Genomic DNA, 6,000 nt, shown 5'->3' with positions numbered 1-6,000 from the left:
AGGCTAAAGACAACTGTCAGTCTCCCTCGGACTGGGGCTCCATGCAAGATCTCACCTCGTGGGATATCACTGATGATAAGAAAGGTGAGGAATCAGCCCAGAACTACAAGGGAGGAGCTGCTCAATGACATGAAGAGAGCTGGGACCACAGTTTCAAAGATCACTGTCGGTAGAACACTACACCGTCATGGTTTCAAATCATGCACTTCAAGGAAGGTTCCCCTGCTCAAGTCATCAAATGTCCAGGCCAGTCTGAAGTTTGCCAATGACCATCTTGATGATCCAGAGGAGGCATGGGAGAAAGTCATGCGGTCAGATGAGACCAAAGTAGAACTTTTTGGTCTAAACTTCACTCGTCGTGTTTGGAGGAAAAAGAAGGATGAGTTGCATCCCATGTGAAGCATGGGGGTGGTAACATCATGCTTGGGGGGTGTTTTTCTGCAAAGAGGACAGGATGACTGTGTCATGAAGAAGGGCTGGAATTGTCTCTGGTAGCCCGAAAAGCTTAGACAAGACTACTATTTTGTAATCAGCGGATGAGTTTTTAACCGCAAGCTGAATAAACGCATATTCCTTTATCTAAGTGGAGCTGGATTTTCTCAACTTCTTTTTTCTAGGATGACTGCACTGTATTAAGGAGAGGCTGAATGGGGCCATTTATTGTGAGATTTTGAGCAACAACCTCCTTTCCTCAGTCAGAGCATTGAAGATGGGTCGTGGCTGGGTCTTCCAACATGACAACGACCTGAAGCACACAGCCAGGATAACCAAGGAGTGGCTCAGTAAGAAGCATATCAAGGTTCTGGAGTGGCCTAGCAAGTCTCCTGACCTAAATCCAATAGAACATCTTTGGAGGGAGCTAAAACTCTGTGTTCCTTAGCAACAGCCCCGAAACCTGACAGATCTAGAGGAGATCTGTGTGGAGCAGTGGGCCAAAATACCTGTTGCAATGTGTGCAAACCTAGTCAAGAACTACAGGAAACGTTTGACCTCTGTAATTGCAAACAAAGGCTTCTGTACCAAATATTAACACAGATTTTCTCCTCAGGTTCAAATACTGATGTTCAGCAGTACAAGACAAATAAATTCTTTAAAAAAATCATACAATTTCCTGATTATAATTTTTTTATTCTGTCTCTGAGTGGGAATGCACCTACAATGTGAATTTCAGACCCCTTCATGATTTCTAAGTGGGAGAACATGCAAAATCGCAGAGTGTTCAAATACTTCTATTGCTCACTGTATATGATTATAAGACTGGGCGGGGGAGAGGGAATTATTACTGGGCATAAAGTTGCACAGAATTGTACACAAAGATATATATATACAGTATATATATATATATATATATATATATATATATAAGGAAGGAAGATAATGGCGGCACTGAGTAAACGCTGCTATTTTCCAGGACATATGTCCAGAGCCCAAATGTAAAAAAAGGAAAATCGGACAGCACCAAAGATTTATTCACCCATGTGGCAAAAAAGGAAGCCGGCTTGGGAAAGGCTCTATTGTTGAGCCGAAACGTTGCTTCCATTTTTGAAACATGGGTGAATAAATCTTTGGTTTTTTACCTGGAGTGCTGTCCAATTTTGCTTTTAAATGAATGTATATACAGACGTGGACAAAATTGTTGGTACCCTTTGGTCAATGAAAGAAAAAGTCACAATGGTCACAGAAATAACTTTAATCTGACAAAAGTAATAATAAATTAAAATTCTATAAATGTTAACCAATGAAAGTCAGACATTGTTTTTCAACCATGCTTCAACAGAATTATGTAAAAAAATAAACTCATGAAACAGGCATGGACAAAAATGATGGTACCCCTAACTTAATATTTTGTTGCGCAACCTTTTGAGGCAATCACTGCAATCAAACGCTTCCTGTAACTGTCAATGAGACATCTGCACCTCTCAGCAGGTATTTTGGCCCACTCCTCATGAGCAAACTGCTCCAGTTGTGTCCGGTTTGAAGGGTGCCTTTTCCAGACTGCATGTTTCAGCTCCTTCCAAAGATGCTCAATAGGATTGAGGTCAGGGCTCATAGAAGGCCACTTTAGAATAGTCCAATTTTTTCCTCTTAGCCATTCTTGGGTGTTTTTAGCGGTGTGTTTTGGGTCATTGTCCTGTTGCAAGACCCATGACCTGCGACTGAGACCAAGCTTTCTGACACTGGCTAGTACATTTCTCTCTAGAATTCCTTGATAGTCTTGAGATTTCATTGTACCCTGCACAGATTCAAGACACCCTGTGCCAGACGCAGCAAAGCAGCCCCAGAACATAACAGAGCCTCCTCCATGTTTCACAGTAGGGACAGTGTTCTTTTCTTGATATGCTTCATTTTTTCGTCTGTGAACATACAGCTGATGTGCCTTGGCAAAAACTTCGATTTTTGTCTCATCTGTCCACAGGACATTCTCCCAGAAGCTTTGTGGCTTGTCAACATGTAGTTTGGCATATTCCAGTCTTGCTTTTTTATGATTCGTTTTCAACAATGGTGTCCTCCTTGGTCGTCTCCCATGTAGTCCACTTTGGCTCAAACAACGACGGATGGTGCGATCTGACACTGATGTTCCTTGAGCATGAAGTTCACCTTGAATCTCTTTAGAAGTCTTTCTAGGCTCTTTTGTTACCATTCGGATTATCCGTCTCTTAGATTTGTCATCAATTTTCCTCCTGCGGCCACGTCCAGGGAGGTTGGCTACAGTCCCATGGATCTTAAACTTATGAATAATATGTGCAACTGTACTCACAGGAACATCTAGTTGCTTGGAGATGGTCTTATAGCCTTTACCTTTAACATGCTTGTCTATAATTTTCTTTCTGATCTCTTGAGACAGCTCTTTCCTTTGCTTCCTCTGGTCCATGTCGAGTGTGGTACACACCATATCACCAAACAACACAGTGATTACCTGGAGCCATATATATAGGCCCAATGGCTGATTACAAGGTTGTAGACACCTGTGATGCTAATTAGTGGACACACCTTGAATTAACATGTCCCTTTGGTCACATTATGTTCTGTGTTTTCTAGGGGTACCATCATTTTTGTCCATGCCTGTTTCATGAGTTTATTTTTTTACATAATTCTGTTGAAGCATGGTTGAAAAACAATGTCTGACTTTCATTGGTTAACATTTATAGAATTTTAATTTATTATTACTTTTGTCAGATTAAAGTTATTTCTGTGACCATTGTGACTTTTTCTTTCATTGACCAAAGGGTACCAACAATTTTGTCCACGTCTGTATATATATATATATATATATATATATATATATATATTATATACAGTACAGACCAAAAGTTTGGACACATCTTCTTACTCAAAGAGTTTTCTTTATTTTCATGACTATGAAAATTGTAGATTCAAACTGAAGGCATCAAAACTATGAATTAACACATGTGGAATTATATACATAACAAAAAAAATGGGAAATAACTGAAAATATGTCATATTCTAGGTTCTTCAAAGTAGCCACCTTTTGCTTTGATTACTGCTTTGCACACTCTTGGCATTCTCTTGATGAGCTTCAAGAGGTAGTCACCTGAAATGGTCTTCCAACAGTCTTTAAGGAGTTCCCAGAGATGCTTAGCACTTGTTGGCCCTTTTGCCTTCACTCTGCGGTCCAGGTCACCCCAAACCATCTCGATTGGGTTCAGGTCCGGTGAATGTGGAGGCCAGGTCATCTGGCGCAGCACCCCATCACTCTCCTTCATGGTTAAATAGCCCTTACACTGCCTGGAGGTGTGTTTGGGGTCATTGTCATTGTTTGATGGTCCAACTAAACGCAAACCGGATGGAATAGCATGCCGCTGCAAGATGCTGTGGTAGCCATGCTGGTTCAGTATGCCTTCAATTTTGAATAAATCCCCAACAGTGTCACCAGCAAAGCACCCCCACACCATCACATCTCCTCCTCCTCTATCAGGGGACTACCTCTTGAAGCTCATCAAGAGAATGCCAAGAGTGTGCAAAGCAGTGATCAAAGCAAAAGGTGTCTACTTTGAAGAACCTAAAATATGACATATTTTCAGTTGTTTCACACTTTTTTGTTATGTATATAATTCCACATGTGTTAATTCATAGTTTTGATGCCTTCAGTTTGAATCTACAATTTTCATAGTCATGAAAATAAAGAAAACTCTTTGAATGAGAAGGTGTGTCCAAACTTTTGGTCTGTACTGTATTACTGCGCATAAAGAATATGAAAATAAGAATGTCACAGTGTCCAAACATATCTATGTATACAGAAACCATATAACTTTACAATCCTTGTGTGCAATTCTCATTTTTCACTAATCAGTTCAAAAGATAGAAAAGTTGACTGTGTATAATAATTATAATTAAAATATTAAAATCCCAGACATTATGGGGTATGACAACAGTGACATCACAATAGGTGCAGGAGCACTAAGAATATAGCTACGAGATAGCATAGTGACTACATCAAAGTGTAAGGCCTCATGCACACGACAGTTTTTTTTCTCGGGCCGCAAAACGTGGTTCCGTTGTTCCGTGATCCGTGGCCGTTTTTGCTTCCGTTGTGCTTCCGTGTGTCCGTGTTCCCGTTTTTTTTGCGGACCGTCAGAAATCTAGGAATGGTTAAAAAAATGTCATTTTAATATCTCCACCCAGGATACTGGTATAAATCAGGGGCACCTGAGTATGCATTGGTGGCCATTTTCTGTAGTCTTTCCAGAGTACAGAGGTTATTTTGGCTGCTCTCTTTGCTGTATCACCATGTCTGATTCTGAGGACGAGGTCTTGCTGCATTGGCTGGTTTCTCGGCGTTGGGGACAGCGCACTCCTTTGATGAATGAGGAACCGAGGAGAAGGCGACGATTTTGGGTCCATCCGATTGTTTCTCAACGGCACCGGAAAGGACACTTCCATACCCTTTACCAAGATCTTCGCCGCCATCCGGAGAAGTTCTTTTCCTTCTGTCGGATGTCAGTGGGTACCTTTGACCGATTGCTGTCGTCTCTACGTACTGTCCTTACCTTTATGGACACCAATATGAGGCGCAGCATTACTCCTGAGGAAAGGCTCATCGTCACGTTGAGGTAAGCAGTATAGTACTTGTTAAGTTTCACCAGAAATGTGCAGTGCTTGTGTTAGGAGTAACATGTGCTCCAAAATGGCTGCTGTGAGACATGTGCTACTGTTTGCTGAAGTAGCATTTCTTTGCCCTTTTTTTCTTTTGGGGGGGGACTTTAATGGTTTGTTTCTTTACACATTAATCCCTGTCACATGCCATAACATTTTTTGTGCATTTTTTACCATTTGGATACAGTTCAAAACTTGTGTTCAGCTATCGTCCTCCAGACACTCCAAAAATACACTGCACTCGCCAGGCGTTTGCTAAAAATGGTGTTTAATACACTCAGTCCGCCGTGATTCAGCAGCTGTAACCTTCCTTTCAGAGTTAGCAATCTGTCAACAATTTTCATCCTATACTGTCGAGTGCCGTGGTTTTTGATAGTGTCTGAATGAAATCGGTCCCTCGGTCAGGATCTCTCTCTGCGTGCACCACCTTGGTCCAAGTCGATGTACCGATCTGGACCCTATTTGGGATGATTGTGCTGCTGGCAACCCACGAGATTTCCAGCTATCGTCCTCATCATGCATAATGGTCACATAATTGTGCACTTGCACAGCATTTACTGCATTAAAAATGGTCTAATCATAGTTGTTGTCACTTAGTTGTGGTAGTACTGCCCACACACAGGGCCTTGAGTGCCGACTATGGCACCCGTCCCATAGGTTCCCCACCACTAGACATATGGTGTTTTCAATCGTGTAGTGTATACAGCATTATACTAGAATCCTGAATCTGTTCTTACATGCGATTTGTTGATGACTGTTTTTTTTTTTTTTTTCCTTTTTCCTACAGATTCCTTGCCACTGGGAACTCTTTTGCATCCCTGCATTTTGAGTTTCTTTTAGGGACCTCAACGATCTCGAGAATTGTACGACACACTTGCCATGTCA

This window comes from Bufo gargarizans, chromosome 2 (genome assembly GCF_014858855.1).
Source record: "Bufo gargarizans isolate SCDJY-AF-19 chromosome 2, ASM1485885v1, whole genome shotgun sequence".
NCBI lineage: Eukaryota > Metazoa > Chordata > Amphibia > Anura > Bufonidae > Bufo > Bufo gargarizans.
Note: the sequence above shows the minus strand (reverse complement) of the source record.